This window comes from Xyrauchen texanus, chromosome 6, assembly GCF_025860055.1.
Source record: "Xyrauchen texanus isolate HMW12.3.18 chromosome 6, RBS_HiC_50CHRs, whole genome shotgun sequence".
Classification (NCBI taxonomy): domain Eukaryota; kingdom Metazoa; phylum Chordata; class Actinopteri; order Cypriniformes; family Catostomidae; genus Xyrauchen; species Xyrauchen texanus.
Window position 1 is genome coordinate 46,453,825 of NC_068281.1, and position 14,097 is coordinate 46,467,921.

The 14,097-nt window shown below is 41.2% G+C and overlaps 2 protein-coding genes across 4 annotated transcripts in view; one reads left to right on the top strand and one right to left on the bottom strand.

The window, feature by feature from the left end:
- Positions 1-14,097, bottom strand: part of LOC127644572 (gastrula zinc finger protein XlCGF7.1-like) — a 224,837-nt gene that overhangs the window by 197,906 nt on the left and 12,834 nt on the right. The gene's annotated exons all lie outside the window — the stretch shown is intronic.
- LOC127644551 (gastrula zinc finger protein XlCGF57.1-like) overlaps positions 1-14,097 on the top strand; it is a 532,867-nt gene that overhangs the window by 76,627 nt on the left and 442,143 nt on the right. The window contains exon 3 of one of the 3 annotated variants that reach the window (XR_007970677.1): positions 5,493-6,896. The exons of the other annotated variants lie outside the window; for them this stretch is intronic. The gene's annotated coding sequence lies outside the window, so the exon portion shown is untranslated. Of the gene's footprint in view, positions 1-5,492; positions 6,897-14,097 lie in introns of those variants that run through there. 3 annotated transcript variants of the gene reach the window in all.

Here is a 14,097-nt window from a genome sequence, read left to right on the forward strand (position 1 = left end):
AATGATCCAACACAAATTACACTAATGGTTGCATTACATGAAACAGCTATTCACAGTAAAACAATATCAGTAGTACTAAAAAGGGGTAAAACCTCTCTGAATTCTTAAAAACAACCTTACTAAATGCATGCATAAGTTACTTTTGACAAAATAAACATGATAAAATTATATAATTATTGGTATTCCCCACAACCTCAGTTCTGTACTTGTTAGTTTGAGTTTGAAGCACTTCATATCTTAATTTTAGGGATTTTATGCCACAGAACTTTAAAGAACTCACAAGTATTAATTTAAGTTCACCTCAGATGCACAGGTAAATCTCTGAACCTGCTGGGTATTACTGCCTGCTGCTTCTCTGCCAGTGCCTTCAGTTGTCCAGCTATGGGGTCATCAGCCAGCAGCCGCTTATCACAGATGTTTCACCCCATTAATCCCGGAACATCTCCTGGTGATGGGACAGTGGTCAGGGACGTCTCCTTGCCACTCCCCGTAGCTGGAAACCAGATCCTTTCGATTGCCTGTTGTTCTTGATTTCCTATCAAGACATTCCTCTTCTCTTTTAGTAAAAACACAAGTTATCAATCTCTGCCTACCACCCGTCCAGTGCCTATCCTTCAACCAAACTTCCAACAGAAGTAGGAGAGTGACGTGAGAGGTGAGCCACGAGACTACGTCAGTTGCCCCTCCGATGCCTAGCTTGGCCTGGTTGCATTCCCCCACTCAATCACTCTCCAGAAACCCCTGGATAAGGACCGAGTGTGTCAGCAGAAAAACATTTCTCCCCACCCTTTTCCTTTTTTCCATGCCACCTCACCACATATCGCAATTGTTCCCTATTCCTACTTTCTCACTTCTGCACACCCACATATTTTAGCTTCTTAATCTCATAGGCTGCATCCAGTCTCTCCCCATGGGACAGTAAGTTCAATCATAATGACTTTCCGAGCAGATGCCAACCATAACATTATGTCCGGCCACAAGGAGGTAATTGTGATATCAGAAGGATATTTTAGCTGCTGGCCAAGGTCGACTACCATTGAACAATGTAGATGGTTTGACCTTTCCTTCCTCCCTCCCTCCGTGCCGTGCCTTGTGCGGCACCTCACTTTTTTTAAAAACTCAATGTAATTAATATGTGGAGCATGATGGCCTTTGTTGGCCTTTACTCTACACATCTCAAGGATCTCAGCTAGCCTTCACAGAACCTGATCATGCCACCACCTGTACCGTCCTTGTGCCTTGGCGATCTTGCACCCAGCCAACCAGTTCTTGGAAGAGTGTCATGGGTGGATCTTATTAGAAAACCTTGCCTGGCCTGGGGTATCTTTCACAGGTCAACCCATCCTAAAACTCTATTAGATGCATCTTTCCATTCTGTTCAGCAATCTTGCTACTGCTGGCTGACTGCTTGTATCATGTACCCTTAAGGTGCGTACACACTGCCAGCGACATCGCGCGCGACAGCGACTCAATACCATTCATTTTCAATGCGAGCACAGCGACTGCCGGCGACACGAGCTGTCGCGACCGTTGCCGCTAGATGTGGGCGTGTCCAGCGACGCGTCAAAGTTGAGAAAATTTCACCTTTGGAGCGACTAACGGAAGCGACAGCCAATAGGAGAGACGACGGGAGAGCTCGGGAGAGCTCGCGTGATCTCTCTCTCTCAGCTCCTGCAGTAACGGAAAGATGGATGAAAGGCTAATTCTTGCTGTTAGAAATTTTCCAGTGCTCTGTGATATGTCTCTTCCCACGTACAAGGACATTTTAAAGAAAAATACTGCGTGGAAAGGTGTATCTGAGATCGCGGGGATTTTATGGACCCAGACAGACCGACATTTGCATTTTCGCCGCAGATAAACAGCCACTCTGGCAAACAGCACGACTTGTTTCTCATTCATCTTTGATATAAAGCATTTTATGTACTGATCCCATTTATATTTAGTCTTTTCCCTCCAAAATGTTTGTTTTTAGTGGCAAGAAAAGAGATTCGCTGTCAACAGCAATGGAATGACATCCGTGAATGTCATTTATAAACGTTACTAGGCAACCAGTAGTGGGAACACCCACTAGCAACTTCACCGCCAGCCACTGGCGACCTGCAGCGATAAAGTCGCTGGCAGTGTGTACGCAGCTTTACTCTTCCATCTTAGCTCCTTCTGTCACTACCAGTGTTGGGTATGTTTCTTAAAAAGTAATCAACCACTGTTTATTAATTACTTCGTAAAATTGTAATTAGATTACTTTTCTAATGACTTCATGTGGAAAGTATCAGATTACGAATTACTTTTAAGTTACTTTCTAAAACCAATCAAACTGCGAAAAAAAACAGATGTGACACTAATTGCTCTTTCATGTCATCTTCTAGATCTTGCTTTGGCATCACCAGCTTTCCACTCCTTTTTTGAAGAATATTTCTGGCAAGTTTAAAAGGATCCTTGACGAATTTCATCCTCTCATTCTTCTTCCTTCTCTGCTGCTTAATTCTGTCTGCCCTCCTCAAAACCGACAACCTAGCCTTTATACTATCTCACAATACCTTCAAGCACTCCATTGCATGCTCATCTGCTCTTCTCCATGCTTTGCAAAGCTTCCTCCGCTCTTTCACCAGCTGAAGTATTTCCATTTCTCTCCCACCTATCACCCTGGGACCACGCTTCTTCACTGATGCTTCCCTAAACTACCTAAACATTCTTCATTAACAATGTCACTAAACATATTAAGCTTGGCATCCACCCTTCCGCTAAGTGCATTCTACAATTTATTTGTTTCCTTCTCCCTGTCTCCTTTTTATTGTCTTGTCTTCCCTCTTGTTTGTGGTTTAACAGTTGTATCGTCCTGCGGCTCACCTCACAGGCATGACTTGTCCTGGTGTAGGTACTGGTCTACATGGTAACCCTCGGCAACAGTGGATTCAGTAGCGCATTAGTGTTCAACCAGGCTCTGTATCCTTCTTGTCTGACCTGCTGCTGCAGTGCAAGGTTGTGTCTGGCTGTTCCCACCACATTTGAATGCAAAAACTGTGCATTAAAATTTGAGATGTGTGCCAAGCACTGACAATGATTCAGTGGAGGTCTTAGTTGAGTCTTTATCTCTTATCGGCATCTTGTAGCACAAGGGGCCATTCACACAATTTGTGTCAGTCTGCACTATATTCCCATGGTTTTTAAATGTTAACCTGCACTAGATGGACATCTTTGACTGTTGCATGTCCAGCATTTTTGTTTTTTTTAGCATCTCACAGGAGAGCACAGATTTTGTGGTTGTTCAAGCCTAGATGTTTTGGTAGTAATGCCACCTGAAGGCAGAAGAAGTGTAATCACTTACAATATAAATATATTTTCTACCACTTGATTGATCTCACTCAACTTGTGTGGAGCGACATCAAATCCCACTACTTGCTCCGTTGGCTGTGGGACATATATGGGTGAGCTTTGTGGACTGTCTTTATGGTCTTTTATTGAATGAAGACCTTTTAACCTTTGAGTTTCTTTTGAGTTTCAATGTCTAGTTGAGTTGAAAACTACTTTTTCAAATATGTTGAAATACTCTCATTGTCCACAAAATACCAGTGTCATGGGCTTATTTTAGATTTGGCCAGACATATTTGGAATTATATTTGCAAAGGTGGAATTGAAGAACACCTAGAGCGCTATAAATATAACACGTTTAGCAGACACCGAACCAAACTCGCAGCACTTCTGTTCTGGTTGTAGTGTATAAAACATAATCAAGTCAAGTCAAGTGGTTTTTATTGTCATTTCAACCATATACAGTTAGTACAGTACACAGCAAAACGAGACAACGTTCCTCCAGGACCATGGTGCTACATAAAAACAACAAAGGACCAACATAGGACCACATGAGACTACACAACGAAATAAAATACCTATATAAACTACCTATATATACCTATATAAAGTGCACGTGCAAACATGTGCAAAAAGTACAGGACAGTACAACAAATTACTGACAATGAACAGGACAATAGACAGTGCAGCGCCGACCAGTACTCAGTAGTGCAAAAAGATGACAGTTTCTAAAAATGTAAACATAACATACTATGAGATAATGTTCTATGCACATAGCAGTTATTGAGGTAGCAGACAGTTATAAAGTGACAGTTATTAAAGTGCAACTCAGGACACGTGTGTGTCAAACCAGTCTCTGAGTATTGAGAAGTCTGATGGCTTGGGGAAGAAGCTGTTACACAGTCTGGCCGTGAGGGCCCGAATGCTTCGGTACCTCTTGCCAGACGGGAGGAGGGTAAAGAGTTTGTGTGAGGGGTGTGTGGGGTCGTCCACAATGCTGGTTGCTTTGTGGATACAGTGTTTTTGTAAATGTCTTTGATGGAGGGAAGAGAGACCCCAATGATCTTCTCAGCTGTCCTCACTATCCTCTGCAGGGCTTTGCGGTCCGAAGCGGTGCAAGTCCCAAACCAGGCAGTGATGCAGCTGCTCAGGATGCTCTCAATAGTCCCTCTATAGAATGTAGTGAGGATGGGGGTTGGGAGATGTGCTTTCCTCAGCCTTCGAAGAAAGTAGAGACGCTGCTGGGCTTTCTTGGTGATAGAGCTGGTGTTGAGGGACCAGGTGAGGTTCTCCGCCAGGTGAACACCAAGGAATTTGGTGCTCTTGACGATCTCCACAGAGGAGCCGTCGATGTTCAGCGGAGTGTGTTCACCTTGTGCTCTCCTAAAGTCAACAACCATCTCTTTTGTTTTGTCGACATTCAGGGACAGGTTGTTGGCTCTACACCAGTTCGTCAGCCGCTGCACCTCCTCTCTGTATGCTGACTCGTTGTTCTTGCTGATGAGACCCACCACGGTCGTGTCATCGGCGAACTTGATGATGTGATTCGAGCTGTGCATTGCTGCACAGTCGTGAGTCAGCAGAGTGAACAGCAGTGGACTGAGCACACAGCCCTGGGGGCCCCAGTGCTCAGTGTGGTGGTGGTGGAGATGCTGTTCCCGATCCGGACTGACTGAGGTCTCCCAGTCAGGAAGTCCAGGATCCAGTTGCAGAGGGAGGTGTCCAGGCCCAGCAGGTTCAGCTTTCCAATCAGGTGCTGGGGAATGATTGTGTTGAATGCTGAGCTGCAATCTATGAACAGCATTCGAACGTATGAGTCCTTATTGTCTAGGTGGGTGAGGGCCAGATGGAGGGTTGTGGTGATGGCATCGTCCGTTGAACGGTTTGAACGATACGCAAACTGCAGTGGGTCTAGTGAGGGGGGCAGCTGGGTCTTAATCTGCCTCATGACGAGCCTCTCGAAGCACTTCATGATGATGGGTGTAAGTGCGACGGGACGGTAGTCGTTGAGGCAGGACACTGAAGACTTCTTTGGCATGGGGATGATGGTGTATCCCCATGCTAATCAGAGCAGTAGAGTGAATTTGTTGTAGACTGTTCTGACTACTCTTTTTTTTACATTTTACATTTGTGGCCTCTAACCTTTATTCTTGTTTTTTTTTACCATTTAATGTTTCTTTTAGGCCTGATGGAAGTGAAAGTGGAAAGTGAAGAACTGAATGAAGTGGAGGAGTAACATTGGTATCAGGATCCTCATGAATTTATAAATGAAGAAAAATCATTTAGTTGCTCAAAGACTGAAAATAATTCCTCACAACAAACAACTCAAAGCACAGAAGCCACAAATTCTTTCACATGTCCTCATTGTGGAAAAAGTTTCACACGTAAATTAACCCTAAAGGAACACATAAGAATACACACTGGAGATAATCCTTTCACATGTCCTCAGTGTGGAAAGAGTTTCAGACAAAAAGGACACCTTACCAGTCACGTGAGAATTCACACCAGAGAGGATGCTTTCGCATGTCCTCAGTGTGGAAAGAGTTTCAGACAAAAAACAAGCCTAAATACCCACATAAGAATTCACTCTGGAGAGAAGCCCTTCACATGCCCTCAGTGTGCAAAGAGTTTCAGACAGAAAGAACACCTTAAAAGGCACATGAGAGTTCACACTGGAGAGAGGCCTTTCACATGTCCTCAGTGTGGACAGAAATTCAAATATTTAAATAACCTTGAATGTCATCTTTACTCTCTGCACACTTCAGCAAAGTCATTAAACTGTGATCAGTGCGATAAAAGTTTTAGCTCGGAATCAGAACTGAAGGCACACCTGAAAATTCACAAGGACCCTCAATTGTGCTCTTTTTGTGGAGAGAGTTTTTCATGCCCGCACCATTTCAAAGAGCACCAGAAAATTCATAGTAGTGGGAAAGCTCATGTGTGTCTTGAGTGTGGCGATGCCTTTGCTGGAGCTGGCAACTTGAAGTGGCACCAAAGGGTCCATATTAAAGAAAAATCTAACAACTGTTCATAATGTTTATTGAGTTACACTCAGTCAGGAGTCCTGAAAAAGAATGGAGAGAATCTATACCACCAGCCTACACGTGGAAGAGTTTCACCACATCAAGTGCTCAGTCTACTCATTTAAAAAAAAAAAAGGTATTGTGGGAAAATGTCTCAGTAAACTCTTTTTTTAGGTTCATCTTCAGGTCCAATTCTTTAAACTGTGTGAATTTTAGGTAAACCAAAGATAAATGAAATTGCTCTTTTGGTAGAAATTCTAAGAGTTTTTAGGAATCATTTCTTTAATGATGGGAAGTAGTAGTAAAAAAAATATCCATATAGAAATATCTATTATTGTAATGCTTCTGAATTTTGATTATTCTAGTATTCCTTTTACATTTTTGCCTTGAAAAAACAAGTCTAACTTGGGCACGGTTGAAAATATATACAATAAATTATGTTTTATTGTATCCACGATTGTATCACATAAAACCTGGAATTATCAGTGACTTTTAAAATTGTGATTTCCTGACCTGGTACAGTCATGGAAGTGCAATAAATTGTTAAAATTCATTAAATGAATTGACCAGAAAAGTGCTTGTGTTCTTTATTGATGTTGTCTTTTTGTGTTTTTATATCCTGTTCAGACCAAATCTGAAAGGTTTGTTCAAGCCCAAACAAATTACATGACAAGCTATTTTACCCGTGTACAGTATGAGCACTGCTCTACAAACATATTATTCTGGTTTCCTGCACTGATATTTAGGCATTCATCTGTCAATTCACAAGATTAATACACTCACCTAAAGGATTATTAGGAACACCATATTAATACTGTGTTTGACCCCCTTTCACCTTCAGAATTGCCTTAATTCTATGTGGCATTGATTCAACAAGGTGCTGAAAGCATTCTTTAGAAATGTTGGCCCATATTGATAGGATAGCATCTTGCAGTTGATGGAGATTTGTGGGATGCACATCCAGGGCACGAAGCTCCCGTTCCACCACATCCCAAAGATGCTCTATTGGGTTGAGATCTGGTGACTGTGGGGGCCATTTTAGTACAGTGAACTTATTGTCATGTTCAAGAAACCAATTTGAAATGATTCAAGCTTTGTGACATGGTGCATTATCCTGCTGGAAGTAGCCATCAGAGGATGGGTGCATGGTGGCCATAAAGGGATGGACATGGTCAGAAACAATGCTCAGGTAGGCCGTGGCATTTAAAGATGCCCAATTCAAAGTTCAAAGTTCAAAGTACCTTTATTGTCCCACAAGGGGAAATTTAATTTGCAGCAATGCTCAACATAAAACACATAACATACAACAACACTCACCAACAAACCAACCAGCAAAGAAGGAATTCACATTAGCGCCCAATATACATAATGTATAATAAATAAGTAAAATACAGGACACCGTCAAGTGCAAAAATGCAACTTGTGCAAGTTAATATGAAGTGCTAATTGCCATTAAGGTGCCTCACAGCTGCCGAAATGAAAGATATGTGCATCGTCTTTGTTCTGCATCTAGGAACTCGATAATGCCGCTCAGAGGGCAAAAGCTCAAACTCTGTTCTAAGGGGATGATCCTGTGAATGAGCTATAGCTCTAACTTTCCTCTGTACCTGTTTTATGTATAACTCCCCTGGTTGAGCCTGACTTCCCCTGGAAATCTTGCTCGCCACTTTGACCAGACTACCAAGTCTGTTTTTATTTGTCAGGGAGAGGCTTCCAAACCAAGCAGATATGCAGAAAGATAAAACCGATTCAATAAAAGCACGATAAAACAGAATCATCATGTCTGATCGAAACATTAAAAGTATTCATTTTCCTAAGAAAGTACATTCTTTGTTGGAATTTCTTTGAGACAACATCAACCAACGGTTCAAAACACAGTTTGTTATCTAGAATGACTCCAAGATATTTGTATGTCTCCACGGGCTCAATATCCATGCCCTTAATAACCGTGACTGTAGGGGAAGGTGGTGACCTCGCGAAAGTCAATGATCATATCCTTCGTTTTAGATACATTCAGCTGTAAAGATGAACTATCACACCACTCTACAAAGTCACTAAGGACTGGCCCATGGTCCCGCTCATTCCCTGATAGCAAGCTGACAATAACAGAATCATCAGCAAACTTAAGTATGTATCTATCTTGGTACAAACTGCGACACTGGTTTGTATACAGGATGTACAGGAGAGGAGACAGACAGCATCCTTGGGGGGAACCAGTAGATGTAAAAGTGACTTCAGATAGGGTGCTGTTTGCCCTCACCCGCTGAGATCTATCTGTTAAAAAATCCAATAACCAGCCCACCAAATTCAAATCCAGGTTAAAATCTGCAATCAGTCTTTCAGCGAGCAAAAGGGGCTGAATAGTGTTAAAAGCAGAAGTAAATTCAACAAATAAAAGTCTGACATGAGTTTTTGCTCTATCCAGATGGCTAAAAATAAAGTGCAGTAGTGTGATCACAGCATCCTCCACACCCCTGCCAGACCTATATGCAAACTGCAGTGGATCTAACTGATCTCCAACCTGCAGTAAGACAGCCTCTTTGATAATTTTCTCAAAGCTTTTCATGACCAATGAGGTCAAGGCTACAGGTCTAAAATCATTCAAGGATTTTGGGGAGCTGCACTTGGCTAAAGGCACAATAATAGAATGCTTCCAACTTCTAGGAACTCTTTGTTGTGATAAGGACAAATTAAAAATGTACTGGAAGATAAGACAGAGTTGATCTGCACATGTTCTTAATAATTGCCCACAAATCTCATCTGGCCCCGGACTTTTTGATCTGGTGTGCCTAAATATGTTAGCCACAGTACTACTGTCCACAGTAATTGATGGAGCTGCCTGTGTAATAGCCCTTAAACCCTCCATTTCATCATCATAATCCAATTTGTTAAATCGCTGAATAGAATACATTGAATTCATCAGCCAAATGTTTATCAGATGAAAAACCATCCAGGACAACTCTGTTAGCTTTATCATTAGACCCAATCAGTGTTTTCATACCATTCCAGGTTTTCTTTAAATTATTACTTCTCAAATCTGCCTCAATTTTTTCCTTATACCTTAATTTAGCCTTTTTAATTTCAGCCCTAATCTCTTTTTTCACAGCCCTCTCTCCATACACATCACCTTCATTAAAAACAGTTTTTCGTTTGATTAGTAAATCCTTAATGTCCTTAGAGAACCACTGTTTGTTGTTTGGAAACACCTTAACTTCCCTACTCGGGAGAACAGAGTCTTTGCAAAAAGAGATGTAACTACAGACAACGTCAGTAAGTTCATCAATATCAGAACAGGAGTCCTGAAACACTGTCCAGTCTGTGCACTCAAAGCAGGCTTGTAGCTGAAGAGCTGTCCTCCGTCCAGACCTTCACCTGTTTTCTAACAGGTTTCTCCCTCCTCAACAACGAGGTGTAGGTGGGTAAGAGGTGGACAGAGTTGTGGTCAGAGGAACCCAGCGCTGGCCCCGCCTTGGACGTATATGCGCCTTTAATGGAGCCGTAGCACAGGTCTAAAGTATTGTTACGACGTGTGGGACATTTTACATACTGATAAAAACTGTACAGTGTTTTCTTTAGGTTACAATGATTAAAATCGCCAAGAATAAAATTAGGAGCACCAGGGGAAATAGACTGAAGTTTGTTTACGGTTTTAAAAACAATGTCCGCGGCGGACTTGGCGTCAGCTTTGGGGTGGATATAAGCCACAGTCACAAAAATCTGTGGGAACTCTCTGGGGAGGTAGTACGGCCGTAGTGACACAGACAACAGTTCGATGTCAGAGTGACAAATCCGCTCTCTCACAGTAACATTGCTACACCATCTCCGATTTATGTATAGACAGACCCCTCCACCCATCGTTTTATGTGTCACCTCACTGTCCCGATCCAGGCATAGAGGGGCTCCAAAGCCACTGATATCCAGTGCCGAGTCTGAATCCGACTCCGTGAGCCAAGTCTCTGTAAAAGCCATAAGACACGCATCCCTGTAGTCCCGCAGATGTAAGACATTTGCACGTAATTCCTCAATCTTATTCCTGAGGGACCGCACATTAGCCAGTATAACCGAAGGCAAGGGGATGCGATTCCTGCTCAATAGCTTCCTGGTTCGCTGTTTCAAACCACCCCTTTTCCCCCGCTTCCTGGTTTGGCCTTGTTTTGTAAAGTCAATGTTTCTGCCAGTAAGTAATTCCAGAGGCAAATTCCCAGCCAGTGAATTGATGTTGAAGTCCGTCACGGCAGGATAGCACCATTGTAATCCCAATAGGAATTCGCGGGTATATCGGAACGTGTGCTGCTGATCGCTCCAAACGAAGTTTAAAACAGTCAGTAAAAATAGGGCGTAAAAAGTGACTTCCATCCTTCAGATATTCAACAGATATTCAGCAATGTTCAGACAACATTAAACAGCACACCACGAAGAGGAATTAAACCCTAAAAGACGTTTAAAACACAAAAACACGGACACGAGCTATAGCTGCTTGTCGCCTCAGAACAGCGCCACCTGGCACTACCAATTGGCACTAAGGGGCCTAAAGTGTGCCAAGAAAACAACCCCCACACCATTACACCACCACCACCAGCCTGCACAGTGGTAACAAGGCATGATGGATCCATGTTCTCATTCTGACTCTACCATCTGAATGTCTCAACAGAAATCGAGACTCATCAGACCAGGCAACATTTTTCCAGTCTTCAACTGTCCAATTTTGGTGAGCTCTTGCAAATTGTAGCCTCTTTTTCCTATTTGTAGTGGAGATGAGTGATACCCGGTGGGGTCTTCTGCTGTTGTAGCCCATCCGCCTCAAGGTTGTGCGTGTTGTGGCTTCACAAATGCTTTGCTGCATACCTCGGTTGTAACGAGTGGTTATTTCAGGCAAAGTTGCTCTTCTATCAGCTTGAATCAGTCGGCCCATTCTCCTCTGACCTCTAGCATCAACAAAGCATTTTCAGCCCACAGGACTGCCGCATACTGGATGTTTTTCCTTTTCACACCATTCTTTGTAAACCCTAGAAATGGTTGTGCGTGAAAATCCCAGTAACTGAGCAGATTGTGAAATACTCAGACCGGCCCGTCTGGCACCAAAAACCATGCCACGCTCAAAATTGCTTAAATCACCTTTCTTTCCCATTCTGACATTCAGTTTGGAGTTCAGGAGATTGTCTTGACCAGGACCACACCCCTAAATGCATTGAAGCAACTGCCATGTGATTGGTTGATTAGATAATTGCATTAATGAGAAATTGAACAGGTGTTCCTAATAATCCTTTAGGAGAGTGTATATTTAATGCTGTTAAAGCATGTATTTACCTAATTTGGCATAACTTTCATTATATTCTTTCCATGTTTTTGATGCATTTTTTGAGGAATATAGAATCTGTTTTTTTTTTTTTTTTGTGCCAGTGAGCTCACCAAGAGCGCTGTTGCATTCTTGCCATGACTTTATATTTAGACGTGTTTTCCCACTTTGAGTATTTTCCAAACGGACTCCCGAAATCAACTTTGATAAATAAGTACAGTGATAAATATGCACTTGGAATAATGTACATTAAGTTAAATCAGATATATGATGAAATATGATGCATCAGAACATTTAAAATGAATACAAATAATAATTTAATTCATCGTTGCACATTAGTATTGATTTCTTGTGCATGACAAGCAAAAAAGCATTGTTACAGGAATACTTATGCTGGCATTAAAATAGCAGTGAGGTTTGGCAATTCGTTTGGTTACACTCTGTAGTAGATTAGCACTGAGGAATTGAAACAATCTCCTAAGCGAGGTATGGGCACATTTTTTATGTCTTGCTAATATTAAGGGATAGATTGTTGTCTCTGCACCACAGCTCAATTCTCTCACCTCCTCTATGTACGCTGACTTGTTGTTATGAGTGATGATCTCACCACTGTTGTGTCATCAGCAAGCTCCTCATCCAAAATCCTACAGTGATCAGCAGGTCTACTAAGAACAAGCAACCTATTCTGGTCGATAGTTGTAATAACATCATAGCCCGAATGCAATCTTAACATAATCCCTTTTTCAATTAACTAAAAACTGTCTGACGGGCGGTAAGAAATGCACAGTCTATTTTTCTATACAAAAATAGACAAGTTCATTTTAGACAAACGATAACCCTGATAATAGGTTATTTTGACTTGTAATCACTCTTATATCTAACAAGTTGAACATTATGATCTTTAATCTGGTACTGCACCTGTTGTGTCAGTAATAAGGTAATTGCGTATAATAAGCACAACATGCTTACTATCGTTCAGTTTTGCATTTCTAGAATATTGATGTAGATTACTTAATTATCTATTCCAACTGCACTTATTTCCATCGTTGGTTTAAGAAGAAGGTGGTAATATACAAGAAATGCACAGTTTTATTAATCTTGCTGTAAACATTTCTTTAATCACCTCGGCATTCCTTTAGCTTGAACAACTGTAGTCGGAAAAAAACCCACCTTTTACACAGACATAGCACAGATGCAATTAAAAAAATAGAGACTTCTCTCTCTTGTAAAAAATTAATTAATTAATTAATCGCAACACCTGTGCATTCTGAGGTATGTGCATTAAACTCTTAAAGTGACAGTACCCTTTTAGAGTTTGTTACACAAATGAATGTAAACTCAATGTATTTCTTGTAAATTGTACAAATTATTTAAACACCTCAGATCAGCTCATAGATTTTTTTATGAGAAATTATAATTTAACATTTTGCTCAAACATAAAAAAAAAAAAAAAAACAATTCTGTCAAAATCTGTCATGTCAGCATTATGATATAAAAACAGATTATATCGAACCGCATCTCGAGATAACGTCTCTGTTACATACATAACCTCAGTTCCCTGAGACGAAGAGAACGAGACATTGCGTAGCTATGCATATTGGGAGTGACTTCATACACAACCTATTTGAAACCTCTCTACAATAACGGCAATATTCTAATATTAGCTATGGTGTTTGAGCCCCACCTGTTTTGGCTCGAAACTGTCCACTATAAAAACAGGTGCACAGACACCATTTCCTCTGAATTTCTGATATGTTTCATATGGCAAATTTTTTTTATTTTGCTAAGTGATTTCAATCTTCACTAATTCACCGAGGAGATATTAAGTGAGAAGACTGCACACAAAAATTATTCCAATATTCAGTTATCACACGTACGTATTCATCTAATAATCAACACGTTATTATAAATAACTTTATTACTGTATTACAGTCACACGAGGGCGCTATGTGCTATTTTTTGTGAAAGTTATCGTACCGTGAACATTTTATATCATTAAGTCCTGTTTAAACCAAGTCGCATTAATTGACTAGACTCTGGCAGCCCGCCACGGTCTCATAATGAACTAAAAACATTTTTACACTTCTCATCTAATATATTTACTGACACCATTCAGCTCCTCACCCTTTGCTGTAAACTCACACGCTCACACACACTCGCAGATATCTGCACTGGAGAATTCCTGGATCCGTCTTGTTATGTGGTTGAGGATGTATCTCTGAGGTAAGTAACGTTAACTAACATTAAATGTATCCGCTGCATTATCCACTACCCCACACACAATTTATCATCATCAGTGTACAAGAGCAAACAGATAATATTATTTGCGAAATTACAATCATGACGATTAACGTAAATTAACATTAGTGTTACTAGTTTAATTGGCATAACGTTATACTACTTTTGCCTTCACTAGCTAGCTATCTGTTTCTCACAATTACATTTATTTCAAAGTTGCCTACTGCAGCT